Source organism: Dendrobates tinctorius, unplaced genomic scaffold (genome assembly GCF_039654945.1).
Source record: "Dendrobates tinctorius isolate UK_male_01 unplaced genomic scaffold, ASM3965494v1 ptg000079l, whole genome shotgun sequence".
Classification (NCBI taxonomy): domain Eukaryota; kingdom Metazoa; phylum Chordata; class Amphibia; order Anura; family Dendrobatidae; genus Dendrobates; species Dendrobates tinctorius.
Window position 1 is genome coordinate 304462 of NW_027361747.1, and position 17670 is coordinate 322131.

Consider the following 17670-nt stretch of genomic DNA (forward strand, 5'->3'; position numbering starts at 1 on the left):
GACGGAGGGATGAGACACAATGCCGGCACACGGCTATCACAGGCACAGTTGGGGCTTATCTTAGTTATCTCACCACTGGCACCATGTGACAAAAATATCCAGCAAGCTAATTTCGCTCTACAATTTGCCGCAGGGGGGGTATTTTGGGTGCCCCACCACTGCTATCAACCTTCCAAGTACTGCGGGGATTTATGTATATCCCACTTTCTCAGTTACACTTTGGAACTCGCAGCTCTCTGGCACCCCCCCTACCCTCAGGTCAGTCAGGGAACTGCACCTAGGATAATTAGTCGCCGGACGGGCTGCCTGTTGTGAACCGGCAATTAGGCTTCTGCAGTAAGGGAATTATCAATGCTGTGGCCGCAGCCCCTCATTCAGCAATATAAGACCCTTCTGTACTGCCAGCAAGCCGCAATAGCCGTACACAACGTGCTGCCACCAGTCATGGTTACTTAATTCACAGTGTTAAATTAAGAGGGTCCGTGGCAAATCCCTTGAATTAGTAGCGATTATCTATCAAAGGCGTATAGTTCGATTCTTAGAGCATGGAGACAGGCTAAATATTTAAATCATTTATTTTCCGAAAGAGGACAGTGATTACAGATGAAAGTTGCTATAAAATGGAGACATTAATTATGTACAGTACAGATATAAAATAAAGGGATTAAAAACAGAGGTACACTCACGGTTGTTCATTACTCTTTAGGCAAACCCATGCGGCGGAGAAAGAAGGCGGAGCCACACATCTCCACTCATCTGGAGTTCTGGTAAGCACGAGGTTTGGAGCTCTTCTGAGCTGGTTTTGCCAAGGGAATGCCTTATAGGCTTTGCTTTGTGACATTACGGAGAGATGCATTCTGGGTTGATCCCACCTCTCTCATCCAAGTTATGTTTTGGCTACAAAACTTACATTAGCTATAACTTTATTGGAGAAGCTGGTATGGACTCATCAGTGGTATCATGTTTCCCAGCGTTATGAGCCCATCAAGAAAACATCAAACATCTATGCGATATGACCGTCCATTTGGGCGCAAATCATATCTCAGGTTCTCGACATGTTAGGACTTCGGAAGTGACACTGTAGCGGAGCTGGGACCACTCGGATCACAGAGATATGGTTATTATATCTCTATGTTATAGGGCTTTCGCAGGGCAGGCTCTTAAAGGTTTACTTCTAACTCCTGATTTCAAACAAAGAGTTTTTTCCCGCACTTTTTTTTTTTTCTTTCAGTTGAGGCTGAGAGAAGCCAAATGGTGTAACAGCAGGGGAAACAGAAAAACCAGGACCCTCGGAACAGCTCATCCAAACCCAACCTGACCAGAAAACCAATCACAACAACCTGACAAAAGCCGGAATCAGGAAGATGGTAGACGAAGGCCAGGAGAGGTACGTAAGTGACTGGAAGAACGACATCATCAGCTCACAGAAACTGACCATGTACCAGAGTCTACAGAGAGACTACAGACTGGCTCCATACCTGGAGAAACTCCCGGATCCCAAAGACCGCAAGATCCTGAGCCGGTATAGACTCAGTGCCCACAGTCTGGCCATCGAATACGGCCGACACAGGCAGAGCTACGAGCCCAGGGAGGAAAGACTGTGCCAACACTGTGACCAGGAGGCCCTGGAGGATGAGACCCACTTCCTGCTACACTGCTCCAAGTACTCAGCAGTGAGGGACACTCACTTCAGGAGACTCTCACATCTCTTCCCGGATTTCACCACCATGAAGGAGGAAGAGAAAACATACATCCTGCTGGGGGAAGAAGAGAGAGCAGTGGAGATAGCAGCGCAATATGTGAGCGAATGCCATAGACTGCGAGAAAGAGAACTATGATGTGCCATGGACTTCTATGGCCCCCACCCTGGATATGCCCCAATCCCCCATCCACCTTCCCTATGCCATGGACTTCTATAGCCTCATCCTGGATCTGCCCCCATGCCCCCATCCACCTTCCCTATGCCATGGACTTCTATAGCCCCATCCTGGATCTGCCCCATCCACCTTTCCTACAGCCCCTTCCCAACATCCCTACAGTCCCTATCCCTATTCCCTTCTGTACACCTGCTTTGGCAAAACTAATGTGTATTTAGTCCTGCCAATAAAGCTTCTTTGAATCTTGAATCTTGAATCTGGGTATATGGGCATGGGACTATGGGATGGAGAATATGTATGATGGGTATATGGGCATGGGACTATGGGATGGAGGATATGTATGATGGGTATATGGGCACAGGCCTATGGGATCGTGGATATGTATGATGGGTATTTGGGCACGAGACTATGGGATGGAGGATAATTATAATTTGCTATAACTAACCACAGTTAGTTACTATGCCCGGGCAGCGCCGGGCTCTTCAGCTAGTATATATATATATGTGTGTGTCTCAATGACATATATATACTGCATATATATAATGTATTCTATGTGTATATATAATGTATTCTATGTGTATATATCTATTTTTTCTTTTCTACTTTAACCTGTCATTGGGATCCATTATATGTCCATTTTGCAAGCCGGGGAGAAAATCTCGCCATACGGATGCCATACGGATATCACACGGATGTCACACAGATGCTTAGATGCGAGAAAATCGCATCCTCGCATTGCACATGGATGACATACGGATCACTGTTCATGAAACATTTGTGCAATTCTCGTCCGTGAAAGACGGACCGATTTTTTAAACGTCGTGTGAGACTCTGGCCTAATGTGAATCCTTTCTTGTGCTAAATCCTACATTAAATTGGAAGGTGGGATCATGCTGTAATTAAAAGCACCTGACGCTGAGTGGTGGAGTACTCAGGCAGAGAGCCTAAGTATACAAATTTAAAATACTAACCGTTACTTCCAAACAGAAACCAGGTGTGTACAGGTGATTACTAAGAATATCCATCTCCATTTATAACCAACAAATACTGTAAAGTACCATATTTTTCAGACCATAAGATGCAATTTTTTCCCTCCAAATTTGGGAGGAAAGTGTGGGGTGCGTCTTATGATCCAAATGTAACATGTGGGTAGGGGGCAGTGGTGAGTGGGATCGCACTGAAAATGTCTCCCCTGCAGGATTCCAGAGCTGGGGAAACCACTTGATCCCGCTGCCTAAAGTGCAGGAATATTCATTAGCCGCTTCCCTGCCCACCTGTCAGTGCAGAGCAATGAGCTGGAGCAGCAAGTGAATATTCCTTCACAGCGGACCCACATGGTTTTCCCAGCGCCGGAGTCCTGCAGCGGCTGGGGAGATGTGTGTCCGGTGGAGGAGGTGGCAGGAGCAGGGTACCACACTAGGGATCTAATACCTGACAGCACAGCAGGGCTTCTACTGATAGTGAGTGCTCCCCTATAGGACCTGTGGTGAGGTCATGAAGAGGGCAGGCTGGAGCATCACATGACAGCACAGAGCCCTCCCTCTTCATTATGTCATCACAGGTCCTGCAGTCACCACGCGTCGGGGGGTGTGCTTGACTCCTGGGCACCTTTCTACTTACATCATAGGGTAAGCATTAAAGCAATTAAAGGCAGTTTGGTGTGCAATGTCACTATGGCAGCCCCAGAGACTTTTTTTCATGATAGGAGTCTTTGACAAATCTGATTTTCATTTCTTTTGGTAATATGTGCATTTGGGTCAGCATAATTATTGATTTGCATTGGCTTTAAAGATTTTTTTCTGTAATTATTTTGGCTGATAAGGTGCACTGATACTTTTATGATTTAAAGTGCCTTTTTTTATTACCATGATGATAGCCACTATGCACATGCATTGATGCTTTGGACCCATGTGTTTTACTAGGGTCATTTTTTCCTTTCTTTCTTTGTTTCTTTGATACTTTTTTGTACTATACTGTATATGTATAAAATGTTTAATAAAGATTTTTTGATACCGTATAACTCCGAGCATGCCATAGGATCTGCAGGACATGCTGGGAGTTATAGTTCTCCCATGGGATCTTAATGCAGCACTCCAGTGCTGTAGTGGTGCTTTAAATATAAGCCCTGTGCCTCCATTCTTATACTCATCCTCCAGCATCTTCATATAGTACTTTACAGACACCACACTGGTCCCGCAGCGCCATCTTCTACCCGTAGCTTCCAACATAGAGGTGCGGCAGTGGCCAGGGCTTAACAGAGGAAGTACGCAGACCTACGCAGCTCTGCCCAATGCAAGTGTGAAACCAGCCTTAATTGTTTATTTTTATAAATTAACAAATTGCGCTCTGGATTGATAAGTCAAAATCTGAAATACAACATATTTGACTGTAGGCATTTTGTTTACTAGGGGCCTGGAGACCAACACAATAATGAGTTTTTGCATGCAACAGTGAAGCATGGTTAACTTTCCTTGCAAGTTTGAGGTTCAATTTTAGCAAATGGAGTTGTGGATTTGGTCAGGATCATTGGTGTTTCAGTTTTAAAAACTTCAGGCAGATACTTACCCATCATGCAATAGCATCAGGAAGTCATCTGACTGACTTCAAATTTATTTTACAGCTGGACAATGACCCCAAACATACAGCCAATGTCATTTTAATCCCTTATCGATATATCACGTATTTGTACCTCATATGCTAGCTCTCTTATTTCAATGTGGGCTTGGCAGATGATGGCTGATTTAATCAGCCATCATGTGCCTCCAACAGCCGCAGGTAGAGTGGAGCTCTGCATGCAGCTGTTTATCTGCTAAATACCGCTGTCAAGCTCTGACAGCAGCATTTAACAAGTACTGATAGAGGGCATGTCATTCTACGCGATGCGATCGCGGCTCGCCAATAGGTTGCAGTGACCTCCGTGCTTGGCATGATAATTCTCCTATGAAAGTCAGCCTGTAGCTGCTGATCATAGGAGACTGTGGCTACACATAGCAGTGCTGATGCATTGCTATGTGTAGCACAAGCAATCAGATGATCTCATTTTCAAGTCCCCTAAGGGGGACTAACAAATATGATTCTTTTCTTTTACCCAATTAAAAAGAAAACAATTGAAAACAAATAGCAAATGCACATATTTGGTATCACTATATTCATAAAAGGCAGATCTAGCAAAACACAAAATAAATTAAGCCGATCAATACACGGTGTAATGAGAAAAAGGATCAAAACGCCAGAATTTTGTGGTTTTTTTGACCTCCACAACATTGCAATAAAATGCGATCAAAACAATGTATCTACCTCAAAATGGTATCAGTAAAAATGTCAGCTTAGGGTGCATAAATAAGCCCTCACCCAGCACCATATCCCAAAAATTGAAAATGCAGTCAGGGAAAAAAAAAGAAAAGCAAATTGTTTTTTTTGTTTTTTTTTTACAAATTTACAGTTTTTTTTCACCACTTAATTAAAAAAATTATATGTGTTTGGTAACTGACTGTTTGGACTGACCTGGAATCTCATATTGTCAGGTAAGGTTTCCATATAGTGAACAAGGTAAACAAAAAACCCAAGAAACAATTTTGATACCCAAAAAAACACTTTTTTTGCACTTTAAATTTTTCCACCTTTTCAATGCGTCACTTGATAAAATGAATGGTGTCATTCAAAAGTACAACTCGTCTTGAAAAGAAAACAAACCCTATTATGGTCATGTAGACGGAAAAACACAAAAGTTAGGGCTCTTGGAAGAAGGAGAGGAAAGAATGAAAATGAAAAAAATGGAAAATAGCCCCATCAGGAAGGGATTAAGAACTATTTTCAGCTTAAAGAACAATGAGTCCTGGAAATTATGATATGGCCCCCATAGAGGCCTGGTCTCAACAACATCATTGAGTCTGCCAGGGATTAAATGAAGAAGCAGAATAACTTGCACCAGCGACATCCATAGAAGATCTGTGTTTACTTGTGCAAGATGTTTGGAACAACCTCTCTGCTGAATGCCTTCAAAAACCGTGAGCAAGTAAACATAGAAGAATTCATGCTTTAATGTTGTTTGAAGACAAAAAATGGTCAAAACAAATATTGAGTCAATTAATTAAGAATACAATTCTATTTTTGAAAGCATTCTTACTTTACATTTTTAATATGTAATAACATAGAATGCATTGTTATATTGTTTTAGTGTGTGTTTATGCTAAGATATATGTATTTGTGCAGGTGTGTATTATTTATATGAGTGCATAATTTAAACAGCTCTGGCTAAAATTAAGAGACCACTGCAAAATTTTCAGTTTATATGATTTTTCTCTTTATAGGTATATTTTTGAGTAAAATATAAAATGCTCTTTTATTCTATAAACTACTGACTACATGTCTACGAATTTTCAAGCACTAAATTTTGTATTTGTTTCCAGAAAGTGAGAAATGGTCAAAATAACAAAAAAATGCTGTGCTTGCAGACCTCAAATAATGCTAAGAAAACAAGTTCACTGTTTCACACTATAGGAACGGAGAAAAGCGCAAATAGGGTCTTATCCGAGAAACAGGGTAAGAAACGTATTAAAATTCTACTCACCTGATATAGGAGAGGTATAGCGCATGAAATTAACAGTCAGCTGCCGCACATCCAAAGGTCAAACCAGTGACCGCCGAGACATATAGTTAAATGGAACTTTTTTATGGATTCAGTGTGCTGCTTAACATAACACACAAATACTCGTGCATTAGAAGATCGATGTTTTATTCATTTCTTTTTTCCAATGCGTTTCGAAGTACAAATCACTTCTTCCTCAGGGTTGATATACCCTAATAAGCCATAATAAGAAACAACAATACTAATGTTTTAACTCAGGAAGAGTTCAGAAATCAATATTTTGTGGAATAACCACGATTTTTAATCACAGCTTTCATGCATCTTGACATGCTTTCCACCAGTTCTTCACACTGCTTTTGGGTGACCTTATGCCACTCCTGGTACAAAAACTTAAGTAGTTCTTCTTTGTTTGATGGCTTGTGACTATCCATCTTCCTCTTGATTACATACCAGAGGTATTCAATGGGGTTCAGGTCTGGAAATTGGGTTGGCCATGACACCTGCCCAATTCCTGCCTTGCTGTAGCATCTCCAGATCATCACCGATCCTCCACCAAATTTCACAGTGGGTGCAAGACACTGTGGCTTGTACGCCTCTCCAGGTCTCCGTCTAACCATTAGATGACCAGGTGTTGGGCAAAGCTGAAAATTAGACTCATCGGAGAAGATTACCTTACTCCAGTCCTCTATGGTCCAATCCTTATGGTCTTTGGCAAATTTCAGCCAGGCTCTCCTTTGCATCTCATTGATGAAATGCTTTTTTCTACCTTTACATGACATCAGCCCTGCCTCTAGGAGCATGTTATGAACTGTTCTGTGCCATTGGTTATTCTTTTAGTAGGTCACTCGATGTCATATTGCGGTTGCTGAGTGACATTCGAATAAGATGATGGTCATCCCGGTCAATGGAGAGTCGATTTTGCCCTCTGCCGGTCTGTAGCTTTGTTGTCCCCAATATCTGCTGCTTGACCTTGTTGTAATGGACTGCCGTCTTAGAAATTTTAAGTATTGAGGCAACATGATGCTCACTATATCCCTCTGCTAGTAAAGCCAGAATTGAGCCCTTCTTTTCCTCACTCAAGACTTTTCTTTTCAACTCCTTTGGCATGGTTAAAAGTTATTTTTTTCATTCCTATTACTTTTGGGATATTACTAGCATGTGTTTTGCCATCCAGCTTGTCATATTGCAAGAGGATTGTAAACACCAAAGAAGGGTTTTTTTTATACTTTCCTTCGTTATATAAGATTTGGTTTAGGTGAGATCACCTAATCAGAAGCACATTAAGTAGAATGAGGTGTACACTGGTTGGAATTCAACTGACACTGGAATGGAATGTCTGTCAGACATGTAGAGAAGCTGATTTTTATAAAACTGTGCAGTGGTCTCTTAATTTTTGTCAGAGCTGTATGTGTTTGTGTAATGTCCATATTTTTACAAGCAGGTAGAGTATGATTGAGGAAAAGGTCCCGACATACATAAGTCTTGCACTACTGTAGATACTTTTAGTGTCAGAGTCCACCCCTGTAAGGGTTAATTCAAATGTTAGTTTTCTCGTTTACGAGTTGTTTTTGTGCTTTTCTCCAATTGAACTCATATCTATTATAGTTTAGTGGGCTGTTTACATAGTCATGTATTTTTTTATGGACTGAGTGGTCTGCACAAAATTATGATGACATGTCCAGTTTTGATCCAAGTCATAGACCAAGCTCGCCAACTCATGTTTATGGATCCATGAAAAGAAAAAAAGCGGAAAATGAAAATGTGCATTGAAATAGGAAAGAGCAATGACTACCTTGAATTTTGAATCCATGGACTTATGAAGAAAAAACATCAACTGGCATCTATTAATATAATGTATTTCCATGTGTGAATCAGTTACATACATGTGGCATTCTGTTATATGGAAAAGCGTAGAATAATCTAATCACATACTGTACACTGTACCTTGAGCATCCCAGGTGACTATGAATAAACACCATTTCACAAATCTGTACCAAACTGAATTAACATGGAATTTCTTCACTCAGAAATGTGTTTTTGAAATCATAGATGGCAGTCTGTCGACATGTGAGGTCCTTATCTCAAATCATCCCAAGGGATGTGGGCTTCAAAAGAATTACTAGTTTATTAGAAGATATTAAAACTAATAAATCACCTAAAAACTGGTCAAACCATATATCCTTATAGAAGTTCAATTGCAGTTTTTAGGAGTTTTTTTAATCATTTTATTTCATCTTGTTTTTTTTTTAATTAATATTTAAAGAACATACATGTTCATTACAAAATGTAACAATAATGTACATAACGGTGTAAAATCTGATATTTCAAATTCAGATTACAGAACATAGCTAAGGGCATTAAAGGTTAAACTTGAATAATATATTGATAACCTAGTTGACACCCGCACCCAGCAGTGGGTACTCTGGGATACCTATGTAAGGAAGAGGATCGCACCATGGGTACCTGCTTGCCGGAGCCAGAACTGTCGAGGCTGGATCCCCTGTTGCCTGGGGAAAGTAATAGCAAGCTGGATGAACCTCTTGACCCAGGGGGAGGGAAGATATAAAGCAAAAGCGCGCGCAGCAGAGGGGAGTTTGGCGCCAACTCGGGGCAGCGCGCAGTGAGGTGAGCAGCGAGCTCCGTCCCCCCCACGAGTACCGGCGCTGTGGCAGCCCCCATTGTCTGCAAAGGGACCGCTGCAGAAAGAGAAGCCGGGCATGCTGCAGCAGTTCAGAGAGAGGAGTGCTCTGTCCTGGGAGCAACAGCATTGTACAGGCCAGCGTCCGCCTTCTCCCGCCGCCAACAGCGTAGACCGGAGAGAGAGAGATGAGCAGTGTGCACCCGATGACTACCAGAGATTAAGGCGCCGTACACTGCGTGCACGTGAGTACAGTGCACGTGCCACATAAAAAATGACCAGGTGCAGGACAGACACTAGCACCCGTATTTTGCCAGTTTATATTTGCCGAGCTACGTCGGGCTCGTACAGGACTGTGGCCCGCACCCTTGTCAGCTACTGTAGCATATGGACAAGGGGCTCAGTAGAAGGTACTGGAGACTGATCGCTGCCGCCAGAAGACGGAGCATTGTTGTCTACAGGATCCTATGGGAAAAAGACGTTGGCGCTACTGACTTTCAAGCAGCATTTACAGATGGAGAAACTTCTGACATGATAAGTGTACAAAAGAACTACCGTTACCTTGTTCATTATCTCTGCATATTAGTTACACCTGAACTATTTATTCCTGTGTTTAACCATTCATCTCCCTGCGAGGAGTAAATCCCCTGTTTAATTAAAACTGTTAAAATTGTTAACCCTTGCTCTGCCTCCTGTCACTGCATCCCGCAAGCTGCTTACACCTACATATATTGTTAATTATTATTTTCTTTTCCTGAAGTGTGGTCTTTTCCTGGAATAAAAGTCATGATCTGTAGCATGGCAGGCAGAAACTTTAGAAAATATGTTACAGACTGCACTAAGTATAGGAGGATTTTCTCTGCCTAAAGCTCTGAACAGTAATTTTCTTTTGTACAGGCATACTGAAGAGATACATCTCTATATTCCAGTGCATCTCTTTATGCCTGTATATTGAGGGGGAAAGTCATTGATATTTTTTCCTGTAAAATTACTAAAAAATAATGAAAAACAATAACAACATTTTTAAACACAAATATAGATAGGTAAACACTGGCGCTTCTATGCGTCAAATTTATATAGAGAAGCTCGTATTGGGTTAATATCGAGAGCTGCAGGTGATAAAAGAACAGGTTCTGTGCATGCCTGTCAAGACTGAAAATACAATGATAGTAATAATATCACCGCGCTATCAGTTCTGAGAGTGGTACAAAGATACTTACTCTCAAACGTGAAGATAAAGATCAGGATGCTTGATAAAAAACGGTTTCATTGGGGCTGTGTGTTGAGCTGTAGTGAGGGGGAGCAGGTGTCAACCGCAGGAATACCTGCTGAAAGCGCTTGCTAGATGAACAGCGGGGGGATGCTGAATCCTCGCGCGCCCCGGCTGGAAGCTACGCTGAGGTCTCGGCGGGGATGAGGGTGTAGGTAACAGCAGGTTTACAGGATGCAGTGACGAGACGCAATACTGGTTGAACTTTGAAAAGCAAACTTTTATAATTTGAAACCGCTAGAGCTATACTAAGCAACCAAAAAGGGGTAACAACAGTTGTCCTCACAGGGACTCAGTACAACCAAGCACTATTTGAAAAGAACACGACTAACCCGGCCGAGGCCAGTTACCATGGGGCCATGGTATGGCCGTCTACGGGTCCTTATACTCTATAATGTCACTTATCCGTCCTGACGTCCCTCGGCATCTCTGTGGAAGCTGCATTGCTGATGAAGCTGCTTTGGCGTCTTTGATAAAGCTGCTCTGGCGTCTTTGATAAGGCTGCTGTGGCGTCTTTGAGAGGCTGCCTTGACGTTGCAGCCGCTGGGCCCAGCTGCTGAAGATTTGGAGTAGTCTTCGGGCATTCCAGCGCCCAGGAGGAGTTGGGGCACAACAGGCCCTGATGGAGTCCCGAGATGAAGTAACCCCCTGTTGTAACAGCGGGGTTGCGCTTGTTAGCGAGTTCAATGGGACTCCTGTCCCCAAGCAGGGTTGTGTCGCAGTGCTCAAGAGTGGCGGTTTACTGGCCACGCGCACAACCTGAGGCTGTGTGCAGAATGTCTCTGTTGATGAGGAACAGGCCCCAATTGCCGACTGCAGCGGAGTGAAGGTAGCTGTGAGCGGTGATAGAAAGGCCGCAACCACGGGCTGAAGTGAAATGGCAGCGTCCGCGGGTGGCAGAGGGAAGGCCGCAACCGCAGGCTGAAGGGGGATGGCAGCAGCCGGGAGAGGGAGCGGACAGGACGCAGAGGGCTCGAGCTCAGCGGTAACAGACGAGGATGACCGGGGGCAGATCGTAACCCGGGATTGGGGTGAAGAGGCAGTCCCCTGTCGGTAAGCTTGGCGCCTCTTTCCTGAGGGCCACTGCGTATCTACCCTCTGCTGCTGGTCTCAACTGACAGTGTCCTTCCCGTTCTCTCTCGCCCCCTCCGTCTCCTGCTCCGTGTCTGACGTATCACCAACTGACTCCTCTGCGCTCTCCCTGTCCCTTTTATACTCGCCCCTCACCTTGCTGTCCTGTCACTCTTAACAGTCCACTCTCCTCCTCTGTTCCCCGGGTACTGTTTCCTTAGGAACTCAGATGGCGGTCCCCTTGGTTCCGGCCCGGACACTCTGTGGGGGTCCTCCTCCCTACAAGGGGGTGGAGCTAGCAGTGATTTCACTGAAGAGCTCGGACGAGTGCACAGAAGGAACACAATTCCTACGTGTTTCGAGGGCAGCTAACCCTCTTCGTCAGGGATGTGTCTAACCGTGCTAATTGCCGTACTTATATAATGTAGCTACCCGCCCAATTGAGCAGGTAGGATTGTGGGCAGGTAGCTACATTATATAAGTACGGCAATTAGCACGGTTAGACACATCCCTGACGAAGATTGTTCCTTGTGTGCACTCGTCCGAGCTCCTCAGTGACGTCACTGCTAGCTCCGCGCCCTCATCCCCGCCGAGACCTCAGCGTAGCTTCCGGCCGGGGCGCGCAAGGATCCGGCATCCCCCCGCTGCTCATCTAGCAAGCGCTTTCAACAGGTATCCCTGTGGTTGACACCCGCTCCCCCCTCACTACAGCTCTGCACGCTATACCACCAACGATACAGTGGAGCGACTCATAACTCCCCGCGCCTCCCTGCAACAGGGCGCCTGCATGCACTAGGCCACCCACGGTGGATTGCCAACTTTGGAAGTTCCTATTCTAACATCTTGGTCCTCACACACTATACCACCAATGGCTTAAACAGTGAGTACCAGTAGTTTAATAACTTGTATGGGCTTTAAACATATTGATGTAGTAAAAACGCTGAAATTATAATTAATAATAACACTTTTACAGTGAGCCTGCACCAAACAAGCCAGAGCTCCATACTAAGCTATATAATCATAGCAACAAGTATTAACATACACTTGAAGCATATCAATAAGTAAGTACGCTAAGGCTGTGTGCACACGCTGCGGATTCCGCTGCGTTTCCGCAGCGGTTTGGCCGCTGCGGACACGCAGCAGTTTTAGCTGCGGTGTACAGTACCATTCATTTGAATGGAAAAACAAAAAACGCTGTGCCGACGCTGCGGAAAAAACCGCGCGGATTTGCTGCGGTTTTGAATCCGCAGAAAGAATTGCATGTCAATTCTTTCTGCGGAAACCGCTGCGGGTTCCTATCTCCACCATTGTGGAGATAGTGAATCCGCAGGACCAAACCGCAGGCAAAACCGCAGATAATCCGCAGGTCTTTGGACCTGCGGATTATCTGCGGTTTTTGCAAAATCCGTGCGGATTAATCCGCAGCGGAATCCGCAGCGTGTGCACACAGCCTTATGCACAAAGCCTACTTTTTCCACCTGATTGGTTTTTACAACTATAAACAACCCCCCCCCTTTTTTATTTAGTCCACCAGACAGCCGCAGTGAATCTGTCTTCCTCTGCGTATCAAGCATCTTGCCTTGTCTTCCACATTTTGGGAGTAAGTACTGTATATCCATACCACTCTCCGAACTAACAGTGTGGTTATTGATATTGTTATCATTATCTTTGTATTGTTGTAGTGAACTCACACTAAAAAAGCCAGAAAATCATAGGCTATACAATTAGAGCAACAAGCACTAACATACATTTGGAGCATACAAACAGGTAGGCGTATTAATTCATATATTCTACCCTCTTGCACCCAGTTGTTCTCGCAATTGTATATAAAAAAAAAAAATTTTCTATTCAGCTCAACACACAGCCCCAGTGAAACCGTTTTTTATCAAGCATCCTGACCTTTATCTTCACGTTTGAAAGTAAGTATCTTTGTACCACTTTCAGAACTGATAGCGCGGTGATATTATTACTATCATTGTATTTTTAAACACAATTTTAAAAATATACATCACAAATCAGAAAAGAACATGGACGGATTTGGTATCACTGTAATCATAGCTACCTTCACAATGCAATGAACAGATTATTTATGCTGAACAATAAATGATGTAAGAAGATGACATGATTGTTTTTTCTCTCCATTAAATCATAAAAGTTACCACCTATGTAACACTTATGGGTCGCCCTCCCAGGGCTGTGGGGTACTCGGTACCGGGCCCGATGAACCTCAATGGGAGATGTCACGGCATCTGTAATTGCCTGACTCCCACACAGGGCCACAAAACATAAGGGCTCTAAAATGGCTCCCACACACTTTCTGGACACTGTACCGCTACCGTAACAATCACCCACAGCAGTTATTTTACCGTAGCAGCCCCATTATCATTTTGCAGCCCCAAATATTCCCATCATCCCATTGCAGCCCTCATCATCCCTTTACAGTCCCCAATACAGCACCCTCATCATTCCCTTACAGCCCCCATCATTCTACTGTACAGTATTGCAGCCTCCCATCATCCCACATCATCTCACTGCAGCCTCCCATCATCCCAGTATCCCACTGCGGCCTCCCATTATCACAGTATCCCACTGCAGCCACTCATGTGTGTACCGTACACACAGACACACACGCACACACACACCCATACTGTCATGTCGGACGCTATTCACACCAGTGTCCGGCAGGCAGCGGTAGTTCCATCTCCGTCCACTATAGCCTCAGTGGCGCCGGCTTGATTTTACTCAGGTTATCGGGGGTTAATCTAGCTGGAGATCAGGTGGGATGTTTGGTCACGCCCACGGTCTTTAAATAGTCGTGCTGGCCTGTGGGCGTCGCCGATTATAGCTTGTGTTTTATGCCAAGTGGTTCCGGTCTGGAGAGGTGGTGTTGGAGAGAGAAATTCATATCTGGTGTCGTATGATCCGTTGTTACCTTTTCGCCTTCCTATATTTGTGCTTTGTTTTGCCCTGTTCACATTACAGTATTTTCCGGTGTGTTTGCGGCGCGGTGTGGTTTAAGTTCTCCCTGTCTGTCATTACTGTGTGGGCTTTGGTGGTTTGACAACTCACTGGGTGGAGGGTGGAGGGTTCAGCTTAGGGCTGAGCAGGAGATAAGGAAAGGCTGGAGGCTCAGGCAGTTGCACCATTAGCAAAAACCCTGGGTTGAGGGTCAGACAGGGTTTTCCCTAGTATGAGGGACTCCGCAGGGGCCCCGGGTATTTCAGCCTCCTTTGACCTAAGCCCCGCATAATACATACACAGACACACACGCACACACTTTCACTTTCTTAGTGGCAGGAGCCCTTGGCCAATCAGAGCGTAGGAGCCCTGGACCAATCACAGCCCATGAACAATCAGAGGCTATGGATGACGTCAGCTGGCCCATGGTTCCTGTGCTGTGATTGGCGCAGGGCTCATGGGCAGAGATCGGCACACAGCTCCGAGGCTGTGATTAACTCCTGCAAGCAGCGCGGCTGCAGTGGCGGGCACCGGACAGCGGGGACAGCGGGAGCGAGACTCAACTGCATGCCCCATGCACAGAACAAGGTATGCCTTATTTTCGGGGGGATGCCTTATATTAGCAGGCACAGTGCTCCCCCTAGCATGCCTTTCTTTTGGTGGGCGCCCTATTTACAGGGAAACAGGGTAATCTGGGAAAAGGGACTGTGAAGGACAAGGGAGAATCCATTTCGGATTATAGAACATCTCCGTCCACTCCTGGAATGTGCCCCCACCCTTGCGTCTTCCCAAGCCATAAAAGGCAATGCAATGTTTTGCTTTAATTAAAATGCCAGAAAGAATCTCTTTGAAGCTCTTAACACAGTGGTGTGAAATCTTCTACAGCTGCAGCCAGCTGGTTCCTTTTGTCTGACCAAGCACATATAGATACCGTGGCACAATAAGTCACAGCAGGCTCTGAGGTATTGAATCTGGAAAATGACCTATAATAACAGAATGCAATATCTCTGAGACTAGCCAAGCACATAATCCGTATCGGTGTTCCTTCGCCCATATGCCTGTGCCTGGCAGCCACATGTAGCACTCTGCATTATGGAGTTATAAAGCTTAGCCACCAGGAATTAAATACGGTAGGCATATTTGGTCTCTATGCGCAGATAAAATCCAGCAGAACCCAGTGGCGGCACCAATGACCCATTCAGCACTTCGGGCGGAAAGTTATGGGCCATCCACAATTCTGGACAGAAAATCATATTCTCAGACATGGGATGAGGGTGGCAGCCCAGCCCAGGGGTGGCAGCAGAGTGTGGGAGGGAACAGCCTGGGGTTATAAGGCAGACCCTCATTTTGAACTTAGTTTTCTACTGGCAGGAGGACCCGTTATCTGACGTGGCTAAGGGAACCATATAACTAAGATTTGGACCTGTGATCCATCAGCACCTCCCTGTGGTCACATGCTGTGGTCACATGCACACAGTAATTTCAACCTATCTATACCCTATCTTTGTACTACACTCTTGAATGTATACCTGTATATTGTTCTTGTAAATATATCTGTATATTTCTAGTGTGCCTTTTCAGCGATTAAATATAAAATTAATCTTGGGCTGCTTTTTTATCTTGATTCACGATTTCCCCATGTCCTCATGCTCAGTTGGTCGATTGTACACTACCCGGGTTGGCTTCTGACCCGATATAAGCCTGTTGTCAGACGGGGCCTATTTTGAACAAGGAACTGGTGGCAGAATACTGTACTGTGTTAGTGTGGAACTCTGGCAGTGACGGCCATGAGGTTTATATATATATATATATATATATATATCCCCAGTCTGGACTAGTGATATATATCCCCCCTCACTGAGAGTGCCTCAGTAACTCATACCTGTAAGGGAAAGCCTCTCCGGCAACTATTTGCCCTCGGTGAGCGAAGTCGACACCCCCTTCCCCTGTGAGGTCCGCCACAGGGACTATGTCCCAAAGGTTCACTGGCTTTTATTAACAGCTCACAGCTGTTTGCTTAGCCTTTACTGGTTATTTTATGGGGGACCCAAGAAAAAAATGACAAAGGGTTCCTCTATAAATTCTAACCAGCAAAGGCTAAACAGACAGATGTGGGTTGATATTAATAGCCTGGGAAGGAGCCAAGGATATTGCTTCTCTCTCAGATTACAATATCAGCCCTTAGCTGCCCCAAAAATGGTGCATCAATAGCAGAACTTTAATGCAGCTGTGAGCAGTTAGCGGGATTCAGTAACGGACAAGAAGCAGACCAAGGGTTAACAAAGGGTTTAATTCACAGGAGGATACTCCTCGCAGGGAGATATTTAAATGAGGGGGAGAGTTCTTCCCTAATACAAAGAACACTTCTAGGGGATTTTAACTAATAGGGGAAGAAAATGTAAACTATGCACTTATCACTTTGCGCTCCAGTCACAGATGTGCCCCTCACTTTGACTGGGGCCACTTGGAATGAGCCACAACGGGGGTCTGTTACATTCTTGTGGAAAATGGGGGCAGCTTTTCTGGCCTTGAGAATGTCCTCTTGTGGTCCTGACAGTGTCTTCTTTTCAATCCTGTTGCCTCACAGCAGAAATTACCTCACACCACTCACTCGCGCTCAGCGTTCTCGCCTCCACAGTTTGAATTTTTGCGCGCTCATTTTCTGTCTGCTTAGCCACGCCCCCTTTTCTCAAGCACAGGAAACATCCTGTTACTCTAAGCGCTCCCCCCCTGTAACTGAGGTGACAGACCCGACAGTTCTGAGCCCGTTATGGATGAGTCAAGCCTGGCTTGCTTCTTCTCCTTACACAGCCATAAATTAGCTTGGAAGAGTTCACGAGAAGACAGATAATAGTTACATACCCTGCTGTTAGGACAAGCTGACAGATTTACTATGAGCTCATTCTGCATCCTACTATGTACAATGAAGCATAGAGGCTGTGGAAGGCAAATGCTTCAAAATTGTTCATGAAATCCAGTTACACAATGATTTTTCTTAGGCAAAAAATGTGTGCTGTATTTATATACTTTATCTCGGCATGACGACAGTGAAAACATTCTCCATCCTGGGCTTCAATATCAATCAGATATTTCTGAAAATACATTTATGGAGAATTTCTTCTAGATACAAAAGTGTTTTGGAATCTTTATTTGTCATACAATAAAAAAAGGAAATATTATAGTAAAGAGTCACCACGGTGTCTTTCAGGTACACTTTTTAAAACAATTTCCAGCCATTAAAAAGGACATCATTTCTTTGAGTTTGCTA